The sequence below is a fragment of the Hyperolius riggenbachi genome, chromosome 5 (assembly GCF_040937935.1).
Source record: "Hyperolius riggenbachi isolate aHypRig1 chromosome 5, aHypRig1.pri, whole genome shotgun sequence".
Lineage (NCBI taxonomy): Eukaryota > Metazoa > Chordata > Amphibia > Anura > Hyperoliidae > Hyperolius > Hyperolius riggenbachi.
The window spans coordinates 106,446,028-106,472,734 of record NC_090650.1 but is presented as its reverse complement, the minus strand read 5'-3'; the positions used below and the strand labels follow the sequence as shown (position 1 = coordinate 106,472,734).

General features: G+C 44.2%; 1 protein-coding gene across 1 annotated transcript in view; it reads left to right on the top strand.

Annotated features, from left to right (window-relative positions):
* Positions 1-26,707, top strand: part of TBC1D5 (TBC1 domain family member 5) — a 510,822-nt gene that overhangs the window by 427,014 nt on the left and 57,101 nt on the right. The window lies entirely within an intron of this gene.

Below are 26,707 nucleotides of genomic sequence, written 5' to 3'. Positions count from 1 at the left end.
AAAAAGACGCCGGGGGTTGGAAGCTTGTACTCCGATGAGCTTGGTAAAGTATTCCTGCTTCCCATGAGCAAGGGCAGTGTGGAACTGCAGCAGGTTGGTCTTGTACTGTAGGAAGTCCTGGTTAAGTCTAGTTTTCCTCCATTTCCGTTCAGTGGCACGTGTTTTCCTCTGGAGGTTGCGAGTATGGGTAGTGCGCCAGGGCTGGGGGTTAGGGGGTCGGTTGTGGCGAAATATTGGTTAAGCAGCTTTCTCTAGGGCTGATGAGAGAGTTTGGCGATACTGAGCTGCAGCAAGATTAGGACAGGTTAGGGTGGGGAGAGGGCATGGAGGGGGTCAGCAAGGACACTAGAGTTTTGGATTTCTTTTCCTTAAATGAGGGCATAACATAGAACAGATGTCTCTTGCTTGGTACTGTGTCACAAAAATAGTACAAGTTGGAGAAATAGATATAAGGCATAGTACATTACCCTGAACACAACACTCAAAACTATCATGGAGCAGCTGGGCTGCAGGGAAACGGGAGAAAGATGAAAGATATCTTTGTAAAGAAAATAATGTCCTTACCCTTTATGCCTGTTTGAAATATCTGAGTCACTACCAGAGCAACAGTCAGCAGGAAGCAGGGTCCAGGGTTGTACATGAACTGTACTGGGATTGGAGGGAAGGTATTTGAGCAAAACAATGGTGGAGAGATGATGAGCAGGAGTCTTTACTGGAACAAGCTGAGGTAGGAGGACCTTTTTTTGCTAAAGGTGAGTACACACACATTTGTTGTTACCTGAAAGGGATCGGGTCCCAATCCTTCGGGAAACATTTTAAGGGGTGGAGCACTGTACAGGTACCATACTATGGCATAGCAATACATATGTTGCTATGGAAGATGGAATGACATACAGCTTTTGTCGGGAGGGGTGAGGAGGAGGACAATGCACTCAGGCTCAGGGCCGGCCCGCTCATGAGGCGGGGTGAAACTTTTTTGCCTCAGGCGGCACATTTCTAGGGGCGGCATCTGCCCGTCGGTGGGTGCGGGGAGCCGGCCGCTGAGCTAGAGGGGTAGCGAACAGGACGGGGGTATTGGGCCTAGCGGTGGGGAGGGGGGGTCGGACCCCCCCTCCCTCGCCTGGGTCCCCCGTCCTCCGCTCCCCTCCAGCCTTAAACAGATCAGAAGCGCTACTCGTATTCTCGTGGGCAGGGAGGACTCACCTCTTCCTCGATCCAGCGTGCGCTCCACTGACGTCACTTCCTGCAACGCCGCCCACTGTATAGTAAGTGGACGGCGTTGCAGGAAGTGGCGTCAGTGGAGCGCACGCTGGATCGAGCGAGGAAGAGGTGAGTCCTCCCCGCCCACTGCCTCTTCTGATCTATTTAAGGCTGGAGGGGAGCCGAGGACGGGGGACCCAGGTGAGGGAGGGTAGGGTCCGACCCCCCTCCCCGCCGCTAGGCCCAACACCCCCGTCCTGCCCGCTACCCCTCCAGCTCAGCCGTGGCGCCCCCCCCCCCCAGTGTGTGTGTGTGTGTGTGTGTGTGTGTGTGTGTGTGTGTGTGTGTGTGTGTGTGTGTGTGTGTGTGTGTGTGTGTATGGGGGGGGGGGGGGGCAACAATAATTTTTTTCAAAATTTGCCTCAGGCGGCAAAAAGTCTAGGCCCGGCCCTGCTCAGGCTGTTTAAAGATTCAGCATTCCAGATTTTTTAAACCAGCCAAAGGTGGTGAATTCACCACCTGTCAGCTGCTCCAATTTACTGGAAGGGCACTTGCTAGGATTCGGAACTGGTGGTGCAGAGGCAGCCCCCCCGTGGCGTAATATCTGAATGCAGCTTTGGCAATGCTCAGACATGAATCACGTTTTTTGTCACTAGGTAACACGCTTTTCCCTTGACAGTAAATATTAGATCTTTATCAGTGAAAAAATACAATGAAAGTTTGGCAGCGCTAGTCTCCTGGAGCTCCAAAGTGTGCCCCCTTTGGGTTGCTTGGTTGGTAATCTGAAACTGCAGCAGGGTAACATGTTTGTTACCTCACCAGGTTCTCACCAGTGATGGCACAAACTGTTTGTAGGTAAGCAGTTTTCAGCAAACAATGACAAAAGTTACATGAAGTTCGCTTTTTTTTGTCTCATACGCTAACATGGGGGTAAATGCAAACTTTACGATTGTTCACAGTTCACCTACGACCAATTTGTGCCATCCCCGATTCTTATGCCATTTTAGTTCGGCTTCTCCTCAGGACCACTTAATGTCCGCTCTCCATGGCACTGGCTGGGGGGAAGTTGGGCATATTTCTTTTGGTATATTTCTTTTGTACAGGCATTGTTCAAGTTGTGCATAGAGGAGGGTGGGGACTTCCAATTATAAGCAATCACCCATTGATTTGCTTTTATGCAATGCAAATTGCCTAGCTGTCCTGCTGATCCTTTGCCCCTAATATTTTTAACTGCGGATTCTAAACAAGCAAGTATGCAGGTTAGGTGCTCTGACCCGAGTCTAACCCAATTAGCTGCATGCTTGTTTCATGTGTGTGATCCAAATACTACTACAGCCAAAGAGATCAGCCAGGCTCATTTAAAAGAAAATAAATATGGCAGCCACCATATGCTTCTCACTTCAGGTTCCCTTTAACTAGGCATTAGAGATGAATGAAATCGTCGCTGGCAAGTCCACAAGATTTTTGTCAAACTCCTGATCGGTTTTGCGCAACTTCTGGAGACTCAGTCTGATAAAACGACCTATACATCGCAAATCAAGGGAAGTTTTAAACACTGCAATAAATGCTGTAATTTGATATTAAAAAATTTATCGGCAAACCTTTCTTTTTTTTTTTTTTCCCATCAATCGCAAAATAATAATTCTACAGGTAGTTATACTACCGTATACAGTAGAATGTTTTTTCTCAATTAGACATTCGATCAGACAAAACATCTAAGTGATTGTAAATTGAAATTACATTTTAAACATAGTGATCAATAATTCACATCTTTCTATTCAAATCAAATAAAAAATAGCTTTATTGGCATGACCAAGCTTCAATACATGCATTGCCAAAGCAGGGGGAATGAGGGACATGGGGTGGGGTGGGGGTGCAGTGAGTTAGCAGTTCGTGGACATTTGGGGTGGGGGGGGGGGGGTTACATTTCCATTTATGCTCCTCTCAGTCTGTGGCATGCTGTGACATAGTGTGCAGCGATTGCCACTGTGGATTTCTCTTCTCCTGGTAGAATGCAGTGTTTTCTCTCATCCTCTAATGTGTTAAAGTCTGGAAATAGTCCCATCAGTTCTTAAAGAAGGTTTTCCTGGTAGTGGTATATTTGGGGCAGTGCAGCAGGAAGTGATTTTTGTCCTCAAGGGTCTTCTGCGCACAGTGTTTACACAGTCTCTCCTCCCTGGGTTTGTATGTCTGTCTGTGTCTCCCAGACTCTATTTCGAGGTTGTGAGCACTCAGTCTATATATGCTCAGGATTTTCCTCTCTTGAGGGTTTTGGAGCTTTTCCAGGTATGGGGCTATTCTATATTCTCTATTGACATTAAGGTATACAATTGATTTAAAATGTTCATTGACAATGTTAGTTCTATTTTGTCAATTGTAAAATAATTATGCTAAGATCGATAAGGTGGCAGTTCAGAATCGATATATGATTGACTACTTTACAATTGTTTTCACGGAAACAAATTTAATTGGCCTGTGTACTTCCTCATTGTTGCCTAAGCCTGTTACTGTACATGTCAAACGTGAATGTTTGGTTTGTGGGAATCCTGCCAAGAAAGATAGGGGCATATTCCATACAAGACCAAACTTGTCAATTTTGCTTGCTCATACTTACATACCCTACTATAAATACACAGGTCAATTATGGCCCAATGTGCCTAGCCAGTCGACCACTATTCCATTAGAATTTTATTGGATAGCGATCAGCTCCTATCACAGCAAGCTTAATTTTGATAGGTTTCAACCCCACTGAATCTACGCTTTAGTAATTCATACTTACCTGGGGCATCCTCCAGCCCCATGACCACCGTTGCCTCCATTTGTCTGCTATCAGCCTTCAGTCACGTCATTCAGGCTCTTCTGCACATGCGTGGCCCAGCCAAGCGTGCCCTCTGCTTTCACATCACTGGAAGTGTTTTGCAGGTAGGACTGCGCAGGCGCAAAACACTCTCGGCGACATAACCACGGCGGCATTGGGCCGTGCATTCGCAGAAGAGCCCACCTGATGTGACTAAAGGCGGATTAACAGGATGGCAGGCGAACCGAGGCAAATGGGTGGGATGCGAGAGAGACCGCACTGGTCATGTGGCTGGAGGAAGCCCCGGGTAAGTATGAATTATTTTACCCCCCTCGATCAGCAGGAGAGTCAGGCAACTGGTATTATTTTAAAAGGAAAGATCTATATCCTTCTCAGTTTAGGTTCTCTTTAGGCCTGAACACATCGGCATGTGCTATGGCGTATGTATTGGCTCTGAACTGCCCACCCCCTTAGTTTAGAGTAGAATGACCATTGCGGCATTTCAGGACACGGTTTGGCTTATTAACATTAGTGTGTATTGTGGCTATACTTGCTCCACTTCCCACACACATTTAACTCTGCCAATTAAAACATAAATGTTTCCTGCCCCTGGCATTTTATTTTTAGCATGCCTTAACTGTTCTCTGCTAAGGCCTCACAATTCCATCCTACACACAGCCTGGAAGTCTTATTAAAGAAAAGCATTTTGTACCAATTTTTCCATTTTTGTCCTCCTTGGTTATTTTCTTTGGCAGACCCCAAATCCTCTGGGCTGTACAGCTCTGGTAATCTGCAGAGATCCTCCTATCGCTTCTCTTGTGCAATTTCCAAAGCCTGGCCTCTTTTACCCTCTTAGAAACTTTCAGTGCTTGTAATAAACCTCACACTATACAGTATTACTGCAGCCACTGCCAAGTGTGCACTGTACTCTTGGTGTACCTTAGCGATAAGCCACTCAATAAGTGATGGGGAGATAACCCAGACTTGTGTGGTTGCATAAAAGAAGAATGGTAGTTCACGCAAAGTTCGCTCTAACAAGCTAATAACTAGCATGTGAGGAGCTCTAAGGGCAGGACAAATAATCATACAGCAAAATAAAGAGAGACCTCAGCTCAAACTCGCATGAAGCCAGTAGGAAGGAACACATAATACTGTTAATAAAACAGATTTTTTTTCCACTTACAACAATAACATTTGTAAGGTGCTTTTCTCCCACAGAGCTCAAAACGCCAATACTCATAAAGGCTGAGCCCCAGAGCTGCCACAAGGCCAGTCTCAATCTGGAGCCCGTGTACCAATATTGTGTGCAAATGCCTCCTACACAAACGGTGAGCACATTTATTATGGGACACGTTTGCAAACGGAGAGGCAATAGTGTTGGCACTTAAATGAAAGCAGGGTGCTAAATCAAGCAACGCCTGTGCTTCCAGTGAAGCAAGATTCCAAAGAAACCATTGAACTTCTAAAAGCATCAAACGTCAGTGATACAGCAGTGGGGGGGAAGGTATAGGTCCAGCCTAACAGCTGTTTTGCAGTGATTCCCTTTTCCTTGAAGGCCTTATACAGAGTGACTTCTTTGTATATATGACCCCTGAAGAAGCAGGAATCCTTGCGGAATAGATGTCCAGATAAACTTTTCTTTTCCCCCACTGCTGTACCACTGATGTCTATTTCTTTTTGTTTACACCACCTGTTGCCCAGCTTTTGTATGGTTGCATAAGACACATTTGTTTTGATAAAAAAAAACTTAAAGGAAACCAGAACCCATGGAAATGAAAGAATCAATACTTATCAGTGGCTTCCACCAGCCCCATAAGCACGTGTGAGTCCGTCGCCGTCCTCACGTGGTCTGCTGTTTAGCCGCAATCAGCCCTGGTAACAGGCTCAGTCGCGTCAGTCGGTGCCTTCTGTGCATGCGTGGATCTCCCGCCAGTAGTAAAGATGTTGCTACCTGGGATAAAGTTTAAGTGACCATAAAGCGAGATTTAAACTAACAGTGAGGTACTCACCTATTTAGATAAAGAGCTCTTAATTTCATCGAGCCCTCTTGGTCCTCTCTGCGTCCTCTCATTTCACCACTGTCCTCCCATTTAAGCTATTGGACCTATAGGTCTAATAGCTCTTTTGGACCATTCATGAAGGCTTCAAAAGTACTCATGTCCCTGAGTGCTTCAGAAGACGAGCTGCTGTGTAATGTGCATGCGCATGCTAAGTATGAAGCTGCCAGTCTTCAGAAGCACACTGGGACATGAGTGCTTCCAAAGGCTGCAGAGGAGTCCTGACGGTGCCAAATTTGTAAGAGAGACAGAGATGGAGCAAGGTAACAGAGAGGAACAGGAAGGCTCTATAGGATCCAGAGCCTTCCCTCTAAATAGGCGAGTATTTTTTTTTAAATCTTGCTTCAGGTTTGCTTTAAGAAAACGAGTTCTGCTGTAGGTTTGAACACCAACCCAACCATCCAAGAGACCTGGTGGCCATACCTAGAGCGCCTCCCACATCCACCTCTCCAAAAACTGACCGCAGCCTCTCAGCGCCAATTGTAGTCCAGGAGGTCAACTTACTAAGGCATCTCCAAAAGCTAAACCCCAGGAAAGCCTCTGACCCAGGTGGCGTGTCTATTGTCTACTTTAGAACCACTGTCAGCCAGTTGGACCCTGTACTCACCTCCATATTTCAGAAATTTCTGACAGAGGGCAAAGTTCCCTCCTGCCTCAAAAGGTCTACCATCATACCAGTTCCCAAAAAATCAGGTGTCACGGACCTTAACAACTATAGACCTATTGCCATAACTCCAACCATCATGAAGGTCTTCGAAAAACTGGTCCTCGCCCATATGAAAGGCTCCACCAATGCTCTCCTTGATCCACATCAATTTACATACAGAACCAACAGGTCCATAGAGGATGCCATCAACATTAGTCTAGCACACATCATGGACACATCTAGTCAGACCTGACACCTATGCCGCGATCCTCTTCCTGGACTTCAGCTCTGCCTTTAATACAACCCGCCTGAACATCAGTTATGTCGCCCTAGTGCCACTTGGGATTGATAAATCTCTCTATGCATGAATCAAGGCCTTTTTCATTGACAGGACGCAACTAGTCAAGCTCGGCGGCTGCTTCTCCAGTGAGAGGACAACTAATACCGGCACCAGCCAAGGATGTGTACTGTCCCCAATCCTGTTTTACCTGTATACAAACCGCTGCATCATCTCCACCGCCGACTGCGTTAAGGTCATTTTATTTTGTGGATGACACCACCATCTTTGGCCTCATCAGTGGAGAGGATGAGCAAGCACAGAGAGGTTGAGCGAATCTGCAATTGGTGTAAGGACAACAAGCTCATCCTTAATGCTGCAAAGACAGTTGAGTTGATTGTGGATTTTTGAAAGTGCCCTTCCCCACTCAAACCGGTCTTCATCAAACGTACTGAAGTCACCAGTGTACCAAGCGTTCGGTTCCTGGGTGCAACCATCACCAATGACTTGAGATGGAGTGACAACACGATCAAATGCCAGCCCAGCAACGGTTGTTCTTCCTATGACAACTGAAGGAGTTCGGTATGCCACTGGAGCTGATGACAAGTTGCTACCATCGAGTCTATCTATTGCTCCTCTATCATCATATGGTGTGCAGGCGCTACCACAAGCAACAAGTACAGACTACAAAGGGTAATAAACACTGCAGAAGGAATTATTATCACACCTCTGCCACCATTGGACCTCCTCCATGCTTCCAAGGTGAGAACCAGGGCGAACAGGATTGCACAGGATCACCTCCACTTCTTCAACCGCCTGCATTCAGGCTGCCGCTACAGAACTATTCCCACCAAAACCTCCATGCACCAAAACCTCCTATTCCCCCCCAAGCAGTGCTCCTTCTGAACTCAAGCTCCTCACACAGTATAACCTCCTAGCATTGTACCCCGGTACCCCCATTACTGTTACCTAGGCCTCATCTGTATGTATATTTTGATTCTATGTTTTGATTCTATTTTTTTTTATTGTATGTAAATGTATACTATGTCCAATGTCGGTGTGTACCACAAACCATTCTGGGTGTAGCAACTGCCGCACTTGGCTAAATCAGGGAGAGGAAGATCAGCAGGACTGCCAGACAACTGGTATTGTTTAAAAGGAAATAAATATGGCATTCGCCATATGTGTCTCATGTAGAGAATCTTATTTGCTCCCAGGATATTTGCAGATTGTGCGCTAATTGCCAGAGCCAGTTTTATCCATAGGCAAACCAGACAGATGCCTAGGGTACAACTGTAGGTGGGGGCACCACGGAGCTAGTCTTAGCACACTGTACTTTATGGAATTATTTTATCCAACTGCTAGTTCCATTAAGAAATGCATAGATGGTAATATTAACATTTAAATAGGCATGGCTGAGTCGATTGTTGCATCTCTGATTGGATTTCTAGGACAATACTCTAACCTGGAATGACCCAGGCTGTACATAAACAGTACAATGCTTATAAAGTGCATACACACTGCTCAAATCGTTTTTGGAAGGATTTGGTATATGGGTTCAGTGAGTTTGGGCCAGTAAGAGTTATATGACATGGATAATAATTTTGTGTATGCTTTACAAATTTATTTTGAGTAAACTATCACTTTCTTATTGGAGCTCAGATTAATTGACGTTGGTTATGATCTCCCTGTTCACGGGATTGGGTTAGGGAGACAAAAGTTACCTTGCCTGGGGCACCAAAATGGCCAGAAACAGCCCTGCCCACTGCAGCTTTAAAAATCACAATGCAGAGCTGGCACAAAATGGATGCAGCTGGCTGACAGAATGACTGCACTGTGTGCACATCCTTATCACAATGAGTGAGGACACGCCCCACTGCAAGCTAAACAGAAATGGCTTGGTGTGCAACAGTCCCACCATTCAGACAAACAGCCACCCCACTCTACTCCAGCTCTACATAGTGGCTTTTTAAAGCCCTAGTGAATTTTTTGAACTACGTTCCTGTAACATCCGCAAGTATGGCGGCTGCGGACACGCAGGGTGTACCCGTAGCCGCCTTTGTTCCCTGTTCTCAGGCCTCTTCCGTTCCTCCGGCATCTAGCACGCCGGGGACAGCACTCTCTCTTGCTCATAGGGTTGCTGTCTCACGCGGGCGCGCGCGGAGACAGGATCTTTATGCTGGAAGAAGGCGCGTCATCTGACCTGCTGGTCGGCTGACGTCAGAGGTGACTCACGCCGCTCGGATTGGCTGATCAGGTGTTGGACGTGGCTGTGACCTCTCCTCTGCTTCTTCAGCCTTCACTGGTCATTCGCAACCTGTCTGCTGTTGCGTATACATTCGTGTTAGCGCTCAGACCTTAGACTAGTATCCGGTGTGCTTTGATCTGCGAGGAAACCAGGGATTTCACACAAGACTAGAAGACTAGGACTATTGATATATATATATATATATATATATATATATATATATATATATATATATATATATATATATATATATATATTGTTGTTTACCTGTGTATGATTCTGGTTATACTCTGACCTTGCATTTGCTTGTCAATTCTGTACTTCTGCCTATCTGACTCTGTTGCTGAACCTCTGCCTGATTACTCACTACTTTTCTGCCTCTCGATTCTGTACTGTATCTGTCTCTCATTTTCCGAACCTTGCCTGTCTGACTTCTCTACTCACCAGTGGGCCCTTGCCACTGGTGAGGTGCTCTCGGATTGTACCCACCAGCTCCTCTGGTGAGGTTTAGTTAAAGCTATATTGTTACTGTGACTGATAGTACCTTACCAGCTCCTCTGGTAAGGTCTAGCCACAAACTATACAGTCACTTTTGCAGATAGTACCTTACCAGCTCCTCTGGTAAGGTCTAGCCAAACTTTACTGTCACTTTTGCAGATAGTACCTTACCAGCTCCTCTGGTAAGGTCTAGCCAAACTTTACTGTCACTTTTGCAGATAGTACCTTACCAGCTCCTCTGGTAAGGTCTAGCCAAACTTACTGTCACTTTTGCAGATAGTACCTTACCAGCTCCTCTGGTAAGGTCTAGTTAAATCTATACTGCTAATTCTATTTGACTCCACCAGTTCCTCTGGTGAGGTCAGGTCTTACTTCTCAGTCTGTTATTGATAGGCCTTCCAGCTCCTCTGGTAAGGTCTGTCTATCCTTTTGTACTGTTGCACCAAAACACTACACTACCGTGTCCAGTCATCTATACTTGCATTATTGGGGATACTGCAGATCACCACATAATCAGGTATAAAGTCTGCATTATTGGTGATTCTGCAGATCACACAATAATCAGACGTCTGAGTTGCTTCACCCAATCGTTAGTTCCCTTTTCTGGTCAGATCTCCTGGCAAGGCCGTTTTTAGTCATAGGCAAAACTGGCAGATGCCTGAGGTGACACCAAAAAGAGGGGACACCACAGAGAAAATTGTAATGCTAAGCTTTATGTGAATCTGAATAGTGTTACAGTGATATAGCAGGTACTATTAAATTGCTAATAGAGCAGTAATTGTTTAAGATATTTCTTAATGCCAACTTTCTACATCTCTTTTTTTTTTATCAGAGAATTTTTATTGAAGTTTTTAGGCCAAAAGGCCAGCAATAAAACGTTCTACATCTCTAGAACAATATTTGAATGTGTAAAGACCCAGGCTGTACATAAACAATATAATTTTTTTTTTCATAAAGTAGATACAAACCCCTCTCAACAGTTATACACCGCATTTGCTCTGTGGGTATTTTTTAATGTACATTCTTCCTTTACATAAGATGGTTTGTGTGCAGATGTGGGAAAAGGAGATGGGGCATAAAACTTGCTTTGCCTATGGCACCAAACTGCCCAGAAACAGTCCTGTGTGCAGGGGTCAAAATCCTCACATCAATTTCACTGTCAGAGATCATAGGTTCTTTCCCCATGCAAACCTCTATTATAGTTTGTCTAGTAAGTGAGCTGCCACTGCCACATATCCAACCTGAACGGTGTGGGAAGATCACTGCCATGCAGTAGATCACAGCAGCCAATCAGAGTTCATACTTCAGCAGCTTAAGCAGATTAATGAAAGATAATTGCCGAATAGATGCTGAACATTGCTATTCCCTCTCATTAAGCACCTTGCATTACCATATCGTACATAATGTATTCTCCATTCCACAGCACTATATGCTGCTTTCTTTTCCTCACTTATAAATCATGTTACACTTTGCCAAACTCATAAATCTCCTGAGGGATTTCCTTCATAGAAATTTATAGCATATTGATGTGTTTCTTTTTGTCTGAGGAACCTGAAAACACAATTTAATTCCAATTTAATTGGCATTTTTGGCAGTATGAAGCACAAAATTTGAATCAACGCTATAATGTTTGGACGATTTTTGTTTTGTCATGAATATCCACCATTTCTTAAAGTGCTGCAGAAAGAAAAAAGAAAGAGCAGAAACAGTAAATGATGAAGAAACATCATCTTATGGCTTATTTAAAGGCATAAAGTCAGCGCAGGTCTATAGTAATACAGCTTTCGTCATTTTCTGGTATACAGGATCTTCGAACAAAAGGGTAAAGAAGCAAGGCTTACCAGATTCCAACAACCCACATTATAAGGTTGTAAACGAGTTTGATAGATGGTCCGCAGAACTTTCAAATGGTGTTGTTTCACCAGCGATGTTGCACACCACAGATTCCTCCGGAATATAGTAGATATCCTGAGGTCGCAGAGACTCACCAAAGGGGAGTCCAGTAGGATAGTGACATGAAAGAGATGTACGGCACATCTAAGTGTAAACCGTCTTTATTACATAACGAGTAAAACAATTTAAAAACAAGGATAAAGGAAAACTCACATACGGGGCCTGTGCACTGGGAACCCCGAAAAAGTAGCGCGCATAAAATGGTCAATAGAAGACCTCAAAATGGTGCCGCCTGTCGCCTTCCCGACCGGTTTCGCAATCTTGCTTCATCAGGGGAGTTTTTTTCTCCCCAATGTATTGCTGTATATTGGTATGTAGCCCTACCCTTCCAATGATACTTAGCCTAGGCTGTTTAGCTATGCAGAATTTTCCACCCAGAGTATTCTGGTAGACCAGGCATTATTTTCACTGGGTTTGGAATTCTCAGAAACAAACATTTTGCAGAGCTGCATCTGGCAGAACTAAAGAGTTCACCACTTGTGATAAATTCCAGTGTGTAAAGCAGGGTGAGAATAGATGTTACAATGGGCAAACACTGACTTTATAATCTGTACCAGATTACTAATTCAACAATCTATATCTTGGGGTTTTTTCGCCACTAAATAGGCTTTCTTTGGGTGGTACATTTTGCTAAGAATTATTTTATTCTAAATGCATTTAATAAGAGAAATAAGAAAAAAATTGAGAAAAAAAATAATTTCTCCGTTTTTGGCCATTATATTTTTAAAATAATACATGCTACCTTAATTAAAACCCACAGATTGTATTTGCCCATTTGACCGGGTTATTCAAACGGTTTAACTATTTTCATAGCATAATGTATGGCGCCAATATTTTATTTGGAAATAACGGTGTGTTTTTTCAATACTGCCTCCATCACTAATTGCAAGCCCATAATTTCATGAATAACATTAATATACCCTTTTGACATACGGTACATATTAAAAAAAAAGTTCAGTCCCTAAGGTAACTATTTATTTATTTTTATTTGTATTTTTTTTTTATATGCATATCCTTTATTTAGGTAACTATGGGAGAGGGTGGGAGGTAAGGGGTTAATTTTAAATGTAGTGTGGGTCTTTTTATAAAAAGAAAAACAAAATGAATGTAGGTGTAATTTTACTATTTGGCCAAAAGATGTCCTCGTGCATTATTTTCTATTAGCGTTATATAAGTATGCTAAACAGGAAGTAATGCATTGACGTGTTACTCCGGTAGTTACAATGGTCGCGGCATCTCATTGATGCCAGCGATCATTGACGCTGAGACATAGATTAATAAATGGGAACTCATTCATTTATCTCCCCACTAACGGGCAGCGTAGACAAATATCTGTGCAGGGACTGAAGTCCTGCGGGACATAGATATACCGTCGCAAACCACTTTAGTGGTTAACGTTTACCTGAAGGGCTTCCTCCTTAGCAGAGAGGATTCAGTGCTGTGACCCCCCCCCCCCAAAAAAAAATTGTCGGCGCGTGTCGCTGGCCGGCACAGACTGCACCTGCACAGTAGAGCGGACTGGATCGAGCCCAAAGGGAAAGCTGCTACTGCGCCTGCACGCAGCAGCAACTGCTGGTGTTATTGATTTTTCCCGGGGGTCCCAGTGGTGGCAGGGGTCTGCAAGGGACTAGAGTGGAAGCCTCTGTAGGATCCAGAGGATTCCCCCCTACCAAGGCGAGTACCCCCTAGGGGAGGTTTGTATCCTTACAGGTTTAAGTGTGAGTAGCATACGTAACTGCTGATGTAATTAGGCAATCTGCCACGCTCCACCCTTTCCACCCCCTCCTCCTACTCCACAGTCATTTTGCTATTGGTGTTGTTTTGTACTTCCCCCAAGAAATTATTATTATAGCAGAGTTCAATCACTTTTGGTAACAAACCACCTAGTAAAGAATATCTTGCTCTCTTGAACATTTGTTATGTGAGAGCTCACACCAGTATGAGATCTGCCCACTGATCTATACACTCAAGGAGAATCCATTTAATTTAGCTTTGTGCACATTTTAGAGTGGTAATTAGCACTGATTAATCATTTTTGACATAATTCCCTCTTCCTGGTTTTGGCCAGATGGGAACTTTTAGCTAATATTATGCTACAATGAATTTGCAAACTCACACCCTGCGAATATCATTACGGCCCTATTCACCCTGCTGTGTCAGAAAATGTGTTTTTAAGCATGGTTTGATGTTTCTGTGGATTTAAGACACGTACACATATTCGGGCTCTTTTTTGGCATTCTTTTTAATCTATTTACCAGACTTGCAACTAAAATCTTCCAAAAAGATAGACTGCAGTGGCATAAAACGTGTGCAAAGATCATACAGTAGTATTCACCACTAGGAGTAGGAGGCACGGATCTACACAGCTCTAATCATGTGCGTAGCCCTGGAGTTCTAATTGATGGGGATTTAAACTTCAGAACTCACATCTCTGCTGTGGTGAAATCATCCTATTTTCACCTTAAGCATATCGCAAAAATCAAGCACCTTTTGCCCCAGAACATCTACCAACTTTAATTCATGCCTTCATTACCTCCCGACTGGACTACTGCAATGCTCTCTACACTGGCCTTCCAAAAAAGGTCTTGTACCGCCTACAGCTGATACAGAATACTGCTGCCAGACTGCTAACCAACCAACCCCATCACTGACACATAACGCCAGTCCTGCACTCCCTCCACTGGCTACCTATAGAATGGAGGGTCCTATTCAAGATCGGCCTACTGACATTTAAATCGCTGAATAATCTGGGCTCTGGATACATGAAAGTTATGTTGCAGCTGCGTAGCAATCCCCGCGTTCTCAGATCCACAGGTTCTAATAATCTAGTCATACCCAGAGTCCACTTGGAAACTTTTGGTCCCAGAGCCTTCTGTCATGCTGCCCCTATGTTTTGGAACTCCTTGCCTCAACAGATCAGGACAGCTCCATCCCTGGACGTGTTTAAATCCAGACTGAAAACCCACCTGTTCAGTCTGGCATTTGCAGAAATATAACTTTTGTTGTGTGAATACTTCATCCTACTACCAACTACTGAATCTGAGAGAGCCTAAGTGCTTTGAGTCCTATGGGAGAAAAGCGCTATAGAAATGTTATTGTATTATTGTATTGTATTCCTGATAAAGAAATCTGAAAGGGTTCAAAAACTTACATTTTTTCTTACTGAGTAAGCCTTTAAAATGGAACTGAAGTCAGTTTGCTTAACATTTAATTGGGCTTTTTGGTCCTTTATACCCCATTTTACACACTCCTAGGAGTTCTGGTTCACCATGAGCTTGCTGGGTAATCTGTAACTCTGGGTGTTTCAATTCCCACCCCATAGTGCCACGCTTTCCACCAAATTTAATGAACCACAATGTGATGCGATCCACAGGGACATCAGAAGTGCATAGACTACGCTGTCTGATGTCCCCATCCTTGGATTACGTTTCCTCAGTTGCAGACAAAAATATGCAAACACATTGTGACTTCCATTAATTGTTGCAAAGCGGAAGCGCAGTACTTAAAATCGCATTGGAACAAAAGGGCTGTGCGTTGCATAGTGTAGTACACAATAGTTATAGCCTTTGTGCTGGTTAGCTATATGTATTTCCTCCTAATTCATTAAATTTAGGGAGTTTATTTTTAGAGCATCACGTCCTGATGATGTAGGATAAAACTTCGCACACTACCACTATACAGTATGACCTACAGAGAGGTCACCTCTGTTTTTGTGCCTTACAAAGCCAAGGTAAATGCATGGCAGAGAAATGCTCTTAGAATAACCGATATGTAGAAATCTATTTAATGTAGATGTATTTATTTGGTTTTAGATAAGGATGAATTGCCTTAACTATACATTTTATAAGTCAGCACATGTCATATGTAATGATACTGTTTTGCTACTAAAAGCACTGAAAGCCTCTGGGTTAACATACTGATTTGTAGAAATGGCCCGGAACGGTAAAGCCAGGCTTCTAAAGCACAATGTGAAAGCATTAATAGTACCCTTATCTTGAATGGCTTCCATTAGTGTAAACTGTATTGACTGTGAATGTGGTAATTATTCTTTTATAGCGGGCCATGTCTGGCAGTCAGGACACTGCCTGTAGTGTAAATACCTCTTTGCTGTATGAGTGAGGCAAATGCAGTGTAAAGAACAGTCCTCTTCCATTACAGTTGTATCTCATCTAGCATGAAATAACAATAAAGTTACTTAGTGTGTAAAAAAAACAGGGTGCCCACGTCTGCAGATGTGTTTGAAGCCATAGGACTGTGTCACCATTTCTCTGTATAGCTGCAGTTCCCGTGGATCACCAGTAGAAGTATTCAAATAGAAAACTTACAGCAGCAGATAAAGATATGGCCACTGCAGAGCTCAGCCACAACTACATCAGAGCATGAGGAAAAAAAATGGCAGCCCAGCATGGTTATAGCCTGTAAATGGGAGTCAGGTTAGCTGGAAATCATTGGACCCCATAGAAAGGTTTTGGTTTTGGTTGCCCCCCCCCCCCCCCCCCGAAGAAAAGATATAAGGCATCTTTGTGCCCCTCCCCCACACACTACTTTAGGGTAGACAGAGGGGCCCCACAGCATTAAATAGCCCTTCAGTGACAGTAGCCAGAGGTAACCCTTGGGTAGACTGCGGTATAGTTAATCAAAGGCTCCTCCCACCAGTATAGATAGCCACAAGTATTGCCCCCTTCTCCAGTATTGATAGCCCCTCAGTATAGGTAGCCAGAGATGATGCGTATGTGAAAAAAGGGCGCCTGGAAACGAGGGCGCCCAGAAATAGCCAGTAGTAAGATATCCGTAAATTTACAGATGTTCTACTCTTTCCGAGCTAAAGTAAAATATCAGTAATAGAATACTGTACATGTATATTGCTAAAGCAGCTCGGCAGCCATGGTTTAATTGGTGGTTCGCGAGCTGGGGGCGGGCAGAGGCAATGCAGGCCGAGGTTTCGGAAGAGCTTCAGTAGTCTTTGGAAAACATGGCTGCAGCTGCACTTTCGGGAGGGTATGTGGTGGAACATCACCTGTGACCTGAAGACATCGGACCAAGTAAATATTTAATGCTGACACCCCCCATAGCCAACCTCATAAAGACAGGCTCTGTTATTTTTTCATCACAGGTACTCTTTTGACATATAGTAGAATGCTGTAAATTATTCACTATATTAACTAATTATCCTGGTTTCAGCATCAGAAACCCTTCCTATATCTATATATTGCTGCACATTGGTTTGTAGCCCCACCCTCCAAGTGATACTTAGCTTAGGCTGTTTAGCTGTCTGGAATTCTCCTCCCAAAGCATTCTGGGAGATCAACTATATTTTCTACTGGCTTTGGAACTCTCAGTAAATATTCTACAGAGATCACCTGTCAGGATTGAAGATGTTGCCACCTGTTATAAAGTTCAGAGTGAGAAAAGATTTTACAGTGGACAAACAATGACTAAATACATTATACATTTTTATTGTAAAAAATAATAATATTTTCACTACAGATCCTGTTTAATCCTCTGTCTTTATTCATTTTGGAAAGTCTCCATTGGGGGCTGGATAATTAGCTGTGGAGGAGAACATCTTCTCCCCATTTGGTTCCCTTTGGACATCCCTGCAGTGTCTCCTGTTCTGCTCTTCTCTGTGCAGTAGCACAGTCTTCACAAGAGATATGAGTATCCTGGGTCCAATGCACATGACAGCCAATCAGATTACAGGAATGGTACAGCAACAAGAGAAATATAATTTGAGACCCATAGGTGTCCTTGCAGCATATTATGACAATGTTTTCATCTTTTCTAAGCGTCATACTTAAAGAGAATCTGTATTGTTAAAATCGCACAAAAGTAAACATACCAGTGCGTTAGGGGACATCTCCTATTACCCTCTGACACAATTTTGCCGCTCCTCGCCGCATTAAAAGTGGTTAAAAACAGTTTTAAAAAGTTTGTTTATAAACAAACAAAATGGCCACCAAAACAGGAAGTAGGTTGATGTACAGTATGTCCACACATAGAGAATACATCCATACACAAGCAGGTTGTATACAGCCTTCCTTTTGAATCTCAAGAGATCATTTGTGTGTTTCTTTCCCCCTGTTCTCATGCACTTAAGTTTCAGGCTGCTTGTTTCTTCCTGCAAACAGCTTTGCCCTTGTCTGTAATTCTTCAGTATGTGAAAGCCCAGCTAGCTCAGAGGACGATTTATCCAGCTTGTAAAAGATAAGAGAGAAGAGAGAAGCTGCTCTAATCCTAAATAACACACAGGATGTGTGCATAGAGGGGCCTGGAAGGGGGAGTTCATAGCAGAACCACAACACTGAAGAACTTGGCAGCCTTCCAGACACAGGCTGACAAGTCTGACAGGGGAAAGATACATTGATTTATTACAGAGACAGTGATAGTATAAAGTGCTGCAGTAAGCCAGAACACATTAGAATAGCTTTTTGAACTTGTAGGATGATAAAAAACAGGATGCAATTTTTGTTACGGAGTCTCTTTAAAGCTTTTATATAACTATCCTGAAAGTCGCCACTGTTCCCAATCCAAGCAAATTATTATTTTAAATGCCAAGATATTTCTCTGCACTGCAGAATGCAGCTGGTAAATGAACTACAGAAGGAAATGCTGGCATAGTGTAAAGATAATTGAGCCTTTCAGAAATTAGCTCTGCTTAATGGAGCCTATAGAAAGTGCTATTAGATAATGCAACAGATGTCAAAAAATGTATGTAATAATCTACCTGCTTTCTGCAGTCATAATTCTAACTTTCACTACTGTAATTCTCATTTATTGGCCACTAATTTGAGAATTGTTGTCACACGCATTGGTTTTGTGCCTTAAAATTAATGTAATAAGAGAAAGGTCTCTACAAGAACTGGCGTTCTTTGCATGCCCGGGAGCGGTAACAGAGAGCTACAACTACAGATGTCACCTATAGCACCACCAATAGCAAAATCTGCAGCCACGAAAGCGTCCTAGCTAGAACCTTAAGCCTTTGACCAGGGTTCAAATCCTGGCTCAAGCCAGTACGTAAAACAGTAAGAAGTCGCCCGTGCCAAAATAGCTGCAGCCCTTTAAGGACATCCGAGGTGAAAATAAACTTATGATAAAACAATTGTATCTATCCTGCTTCTTCTAAAAAATGACTTTTTTAGATATCCCACCGTTTTATTTTATATTTAAATTTAGTTTTTAAGGTTTTACTGTTTCATTGCTGGCCCTTTTTATCTCTTTCCTGCTCTCAGAAGCCGTTTACTGACAAGAAAGTGATTTATGGATGTAATTACTTATCATTGAGGGTTATGCTATAGTCTGACCCAGTCCGACCCGGTCCCGACCTGGACAGAAAGTGTCAATTGCATACTTGATGTTTAGCTCTTTTAGGCAGAGAAAGAAAAAAAAAGGAACACAGCCTGGTTATTTTTGTGCTTGGCACTGTACATGCGCATGTCTATCTCATCATGTCACGTCACCTCAGTTGTCCTTAAAAGGGAATATCCACTTCCGGTTCCGGCGCCTGCATGGACGGACGGTGGTGAACAGGCGCTCCCGGCCAGCCGTCCAAAACTCCACATAGCAGCCGCAAATAAACCCGGCGAAGCCGCCGAACAGACTCCGGCAGATACTCCTAAGCCAGGGAGGGAACGAATGGACCGCTACCTCACTCGGGCAGCACGCAGGGAGCAAGATACACCGAAGCTCCCCAGATCCAAGATGGCGGCGGGGAAATCTCGCTCGGCCTCTCAGCGGCAAGAGGAACCCTCACCAATCCGCACCTGGGAGACGGATAGCGTGGAGGAGGAAAGTGTCAGAGGTATGAGGGGCGCAGACCTCACAGCTCTGGCCAAAGAAGTTGCTAAGCAGATCGCACCAGACCTGCAATCCATAGTGGAAGGCGCAGTAAGGAAATCTATGGGGCTTATCAATAAACAACTACAGGAACACAGCAGTAGACTAAAAGAGGCTGAGAAACGCTTACAGCGGGCAGAAGCAGACCTGGAAGACACAAACAGGCAGCTAGATGAAACACGCAGAAACGACGCAGCACTCTATGACCGGCTGGAGGATCTGGAGAACAGATCCCGCCGCAACAACCTACGTATAGTGGGGCTAGCGGAAACAGTTCAGATGGCAGAAATTGATGCTTTCTGCGAATTAACCTTGCCTGAGATGCTGGGGATACAAGGCCCATGTAAGGCGGAAAGAGCGCACCGAGTAGGACCTGCACGGAAAGAAGGGGACAAAAGGCCACCACGCATGGTTATGGTACGCTATTTAGACTATAAAGATAAACAGAAGCTGATAATGGCGTTTAAGGCCCGCAAAGAAGCACTCATGCACGAAGAAAGGAGAATAATGGTGTTCAATGATTACTCGCTGGCGGTTACGAAAAGACGACAAGCCTTCAACCACGTGTGCTCAGAGCTGGTGACTAGGAACATCCGATTTGCCCTGTTATACCCGGCAACGCTGTGCATCACTTGCAAAGATGGGGAGATTTTTATCTATAAACGCCCTGAAGACGCCGAGAGATTTCTTCAAAGACCAGGCATTGATGGCAGCCCTCAGCACCGGAAAAGCGCCCCAACTAGTCCACGAGATTCGGGCACCTGAGGTGAGGCACCCTGACCGTGAGTGATTATTCTGGAATGGAACTCCTCCATGTTGGAAGGATCCCTGTTATATATTCTCTCCTGGTTTCATATTTACTCTCCTGGTTTCATATTTTCTGCCTATGGTTGAAAGGCTGCTATGGTTTACTTTTCGTTAACTGTTAACAATGCGGATGTGCATAGGCCACATGGAGGCCTTACCTTACAGAAGGATGAAGGTGGAATGTGACCCATGTAGGGAAGAAGCGAAGTCTGAGTGGGTAAGAGCCTGGACCATGGGGCTAATCTGGTCCATCCTGGGACTCCTGGGAGAGGTGACCGTGCCCAATAACTGGTTCGGACATGGGGTAGGGGGGGGGAAGGGGGGAGGGACCACTCTCTGATTGGGAACTAGCTAGGCTGCATGTATGTAATATATTGTTTTTCTCTGCACTTGATATGATCTGTACTCTGAAACAGCTTCCATATGTCGATAAAGGGCCCAGACATCTGCCACTAAACCACGTGAGAGGAGTAACATGACTTTCAAAATAGTAACATGGAACGTAAAGGGTTTACGTTCCCCAAATAAACGTTCACGGGTCCTACGCCATTTAAAAAAATTGAAGGCGGATGTTGCCATGCTACAAGAAACACACCTAAGGGCGGAGGAAGTTAAATTCCTACAGAAAAGCTGGGTGGCCTATTGCTTCGGCTCACCAGCGGTAGAAAGAAAAGCAGGAGTTATTACATTGATTAATAAGTCACTACGGGCGAAAGCAGATTTACTCCAATGTGATGAGGCTGGCAGATGGCTGGGCGTTCATTTACACCTAGCAGGGGAATCGTTAGTACTGTATAATGCATACGGTCCGAACACAGACAACAACAAATTCATGGAGGGCCTACAGTGGCAGTTATCTAAACACTCCACACAATCACTGATAGTAGGAGGGGATTGGAATGATGTCATGCAACTAAGTGAGGACCGGTCGGGAGGTTCAGGGAAAACACTCCGACAGGATAAAGCTAAAAATACCAATCTAGCCTCCTTTTGCACCACTCTACAGCTGACAGACACCTGGCGCTTCTTGCACCCTTATGACCGAGAATATTCATTTTATTCGGCGGTGCACGGGTCCTTCTCGCGACTGGATTATATCTTTGTGAACGATTCGGTTACTACTCGGGTAATGACGGCAGAAATATCAGACATAGTTACATCAGATCACGCACCGGTGTCTGTGGAGCTGAATGAGAGGATTCAAAGAGGAACCGACATAATTTGGAGGTTGTCGTCCCATCTCTATGGGGACGAGGACTTTCATACTCTTTTAAAAGGGTGGTGGCTTGAATATAGAGGGGACAATGCGGAACATAACAGGGACTCCCATCTCCTTTGGGACACATCCAAAGCGGTCCTGCGGGGGAGAATCATGGCATATACTGCCACCAAAAAAAAACAAATAAACCAACGCTATATGGAGGCGATAGCAAAGGTACGGCAGGCATACAGAAATTATAGAAACAATCCAGCTGAAGATGCCAAAGTGCACTGGCAAAAAACGAAGGCTGAATCTGACCACTGGTTTAAAGAAAGGGAATCTCTTCTTACGCCTTATAGGGATTTGAAATACTATAAACATGGGAGCAAAGCAGGCCGCCTACTGGCGCTAATGGCTAAAGGACAATTTACACCTACCACTATACATTCTCTTAAAACTATAGACGGAAAAATAATACATCAACCCAATGACGTCAATGAAACCTTCGCCCGTTACTATAGGGACTTATATGCTGCTCCACCAGGGGAAGATAGCTCAGGGATGGACTCTCTTTCAGGAAGAATTCAACTTCCTAAACTGACTCAAGAGGAATTAGATGAACTAAATTCACCTATTACAGAGAGAGAAATCCAGCAGACTATCCGGGCCCTGGCCAATCATAAGGCCCCGGGCCCGGATGGTTTGCCAGGAGAATATTATAAAATTTTACAAACAGAAGTGGCCCCAGTACTAGCGGCAGTATTTAACAGAACACTGAAAGGAGAAAAACTACTAAATACAGGAAACGAGGCTTATATTAAACTGCTGTTAAAGCAAGGGAAAAATCCACAAGAACCTGGTTCATATAGGCCGGTGTCTTTGATAAATCAGGATATTAAGATAATGACCAAAATAATGGCTGATAGGCTAGCTCACTTAATGCCCAAGCTAATAGATAAAGAGCAGGTGGGTTTCATAAAAGGGAGAGCAGCAGTAACTAATATAAGAAAAGTCCTGGCAGCCCTGGAACATACAAAAGCCTACCCACGAACCGGCAAATCCAATGCCATAATAACCTTCGATGCCGAAAAAGCGTTTGACGCTGTAAATTGGACATGGACTGCCAAAGTACTGATGAAAATGGGTTTTCAGGGGGCCTTCCTTAACATGTTTTCTCTGTTATATAAGGAGCCAAGGGCTCGTATATATACTGCAGGTTTCCTTTCCCAATCGGTGAAATTACAACGAGGGACGAGACAGGGATGTCTCTGTCCCCCCTGTTATTCAATATCTCTCTAGAGCCATTAGCAAGGCTATTGCATAAAGAGATCGGAGGTATACAAGTGGGCCAGATGAAACTAGTACAAACCTTGTTTGCAGACGATCTTTTACTGTTCACAGCAGACCCAAGCACAGACTTACCCAGAGCGCTAGACATTATACAGGAAGTGGGGCAACACTCAGGGTTTAAAATTAATACCAATAAAAGTGAGATCCTACCCCTATCTAAATTTGCCGATTTAAAGGAATTCGAAGGGCTAGGACTTAAAATCGCAAAGGATAAAATTAGATATCTGGGTATTGACATAGGGAGAGACCCGAGCTCATTGTATATACATAATATTTCACCGTTGGTCAGATCAGTCATCGCACAATTACAGAGCTGGAATAATATTCCTTTAGGTATAGCGGGAAGAGCTGCACTACTGAAAATGATCAGCTTTGGCAGGCTTCTTTACCCGATGCAAATACTGCCACTACTGTGGAAACATACAGACATAATAGCTTTAAACAAAGCATTTGGCAAATTTATCTGGAATAACAGACGCGCTCGTATCAAGATTGACAGATTACAACTCCCGAAGGAGATGGGAGGCCTAGGCCTACCAAACATAAGGAGATATAACCTGGCATGCGTCTTTAGACATGTCAGGGATTGGATAAGGGGCACAGAAGAATTCTCTAACACCACCATGGAGAGACATATAGCCGAGCCACTGGACCTAATAGGTATCTTACATACCAATTGGGCGGCTTTACCTTTACGCTTGAAACATAGTTGCATTTATAGAGATACCCTTATAGCCTGGAGGGAGGTGAGAAAAATGTTCGCCCTGCCGTGGAAAGTATCTAAATATATCCCCTTTGAGGGAAACCCTGGCTTTCAGCCGGGCTTGTTACAACCAAATTATATCAGATGGACGGATAAGGGCATCACTAAATTGGGAAACCTGCTAGACCTAAGAAAGCATAAATGGCTAACATTCACAGAAGTGACTCGGCTGTATGACATTCCTAAATCAGACTTCTTAGCCTTCGGGCAGGTCAAATCTTTTGTGGGGGCTCAACTGAGGGAAATTTCCACTATTGCATGCATACACCCTTTTGACACGTTTCTGAGACCAGAGGGAGAAAGGAAATCGTTGTCAGACATACAAAAAGAATTAGCAACTTTAGGGGCACAAAATTTAGCCATCAGAAACATGTCAAAATGGAATAAATTTCTTACAGTCCAAAATTTAGAACAGAGAATACTAGATGGCAATAATTGCATCAGACAGGCAATTGTAAGCGAGAAGTGGAGAGAATCGCACCTATTAATGATTTTCCATGCTAAATACGCATTTAACATTAGGTACCAAACCCCCAAACCAGGTTATATAGACCACTGTCCGAAATGCAACTTACACCAAGCGGACATGTTCCACTGTGTTTGGAACTGTCCAGTCATCCAAAAGTATTGGGACAAGGTGCTAGAATACGCCAACAGAATAGGTAAAATTACATTACCAAAAGACCCCATGGTTTTATTATTCAATTCTATGGCAAAAGAGAATGATACAGCCGGACTCTCCACACTAGTGCATGTGATACTCATAGCAGCAAGAAAAGTAATATACAATAGATGGATTTATCCTACCAGTCCAACCATTTGGGACCTGCAAGAGGAACTATATCATTTAATGGCACTGGAAAGGTTGGATGCTACCCTCCACAAAGAAAAAGGCACCAGGAAATTTTTCAAGAAATGGAAGCCCTTCATGCTGGACTCTCTATCAGACACGGAACTATGCAATATAATAACCCCCTTTAAATATACCACGTGGTACTTAAAGGCGCACATATCCGGTACTTTGGGCCGCCTGGACTTTGGTGTATGACCCATGAATAGGCATATGGAACTAATAACTGCAAAATGGGACGGAGTTGAACAAGTTATTCAGTTTCAAATAGAATGATCAGAGAGTGGTTTGGGGGGGGAGAGGGCGGGATAAAGGTTTTGGGAGAGGGAGGGGGGAAGAGGGAGGCGGGTAGGGATGGGAACTCTGGCCACATTAGCTACGCTGGTGACTGTTGTACGGTCAATGATTATCTGTAATTCAGCCAATTGTGGAAAACCTGTTTTCTTTGAAAATTTAATAAAAACACGTTTAAAAAAAAAAGGGAATATCCGAGCAAACAGAGAAAAAAATAATCTACTTACCCGGGCTTTCTACAGCCCCTTGCAACCGATGTGTCCCACGCCACAGCTGTGCTCCCAGGGTCCCCTCCACTGCAGAGGGCGACCTTGTGAGGTCGTCCTCTACTGCGCCTGTGCGAGTGCCGCTGTCAATCAAGTTCATGTTGTCCGGAGTGTACTGCTCAGTCGCCATAGTTCTGCGCAGTACACTCCGGACAATGTGGACTTGATTGATAGCGTTGGTCGCGCAGGTGCAGTAGAGGATGACCGCGCAAGGTCATCATCTGCACCAGCGTGGACCTTGGGTCGGTGGCTGAAAGCGGAACTGCGGGATGGGACATGTTGGCTACAAGGGGATGTAGGAAGCCCCGGGTAAGTAGACTTTTTTTTTTTTTTTAATTTACTCGGACATTCCCTTTAAGTGCTTTAAGTTCACCAGGAGAAACGCACAATATAAATGTTTTTCTACAACCTGTAGCTACCTTTGCTACCTGCTAGAATTGAAACCCAATAAACCCAAAAGTGAACAAGGCAAATACTAATAACAATTAGGAAGCAAATGAATACAGGAAACTCCGCAGATGCAAAGTGCTGGACAGAATGCCTGTTTCATGGGCTAACTGTTCTTGGAACAGCTGTAAACCTTTCTTCCTCTCCTCTCTGGATTCAGCTGCTGGGTAAGTCAGTCAGGTATGATCTTGTGACCACCAAAGCTGAAAGAATAGATACCATGCTGCATATATCTTCCCTGCATTACAGTAGAAGTCGAGTATCTACATGAGGAGATGTTCACAGGGAGGAGATGTGACCAGTTGAAGATCTCAGGAAGTAACAGGCAGGGGAGGTCTTAGGCCTCTGTAGATAGGTGCAAAGCAGAAACAAGCACAGGTACGCAAAGGGTTTTTCAATTTTAAAATTTCAACTCCTACGGTAAAATCTTAATTCACACGAATCAGCATGATTGATTTCAGAATTTGCCTTGTTCAGTTTTAGCTTTAGATGAACTTAAAGAGAACCCGAGGTGGGTTTGAAGAATATTATCTGCATACAGAGGCTGGATCTGCCTATACAGCCCAGCCTCTGTTGCTATCCCAAACCCCCCTAAGGTCCCCCTGCACTCTGCAATCCCTCATAAATCATAGCCGTGCTGCTGACAAACAGCTTGTCAGAGCTGGCTGTGTTTATCTCTATAGTGTCAGTCTGCTGCTCTCCCCGCCTCCTGCAGAACTCCAGTCCCCGCCTGCATCCCTTCCCTCCCTGCTGATTGGAGGGAAGGGACAGGGGCAGGGACCGGAGCTATGCAGGAGGCGGGGGAGCAGCTGAGACTGACACTACAGATGTAAACACAGCCTCACAGCACGGCTGTGATTTATGAGGGATTGCAGAGTGCAGGGGGACCTTAGGGGGATTTGGGATAGCAACAGAGGCTGGGCTGTATAGGCAGATCCAGCCTCTGTATGCAGATAACATTCTTTAAACACACCCCAGGTTCTCTTTAACCTAATATAAAATAACCTATTTAAACAGAGAATGTAAACAGTAGTGTAGTAAGTACAAACACTATAGTATTAAAGGAAACCTGAGACTGCAGGACATAAAAGTTTTATGCATACCTGGGGCTTCCTCCAGCCCCTTCCAAACTAATCGCTCCCTCGCAGCCGTCCAAAGCCTCCTGTATCCTTCTGTAGAAGCTCCATTTGCTCCGCCAGTTGGGGCATACTGCGCATGCA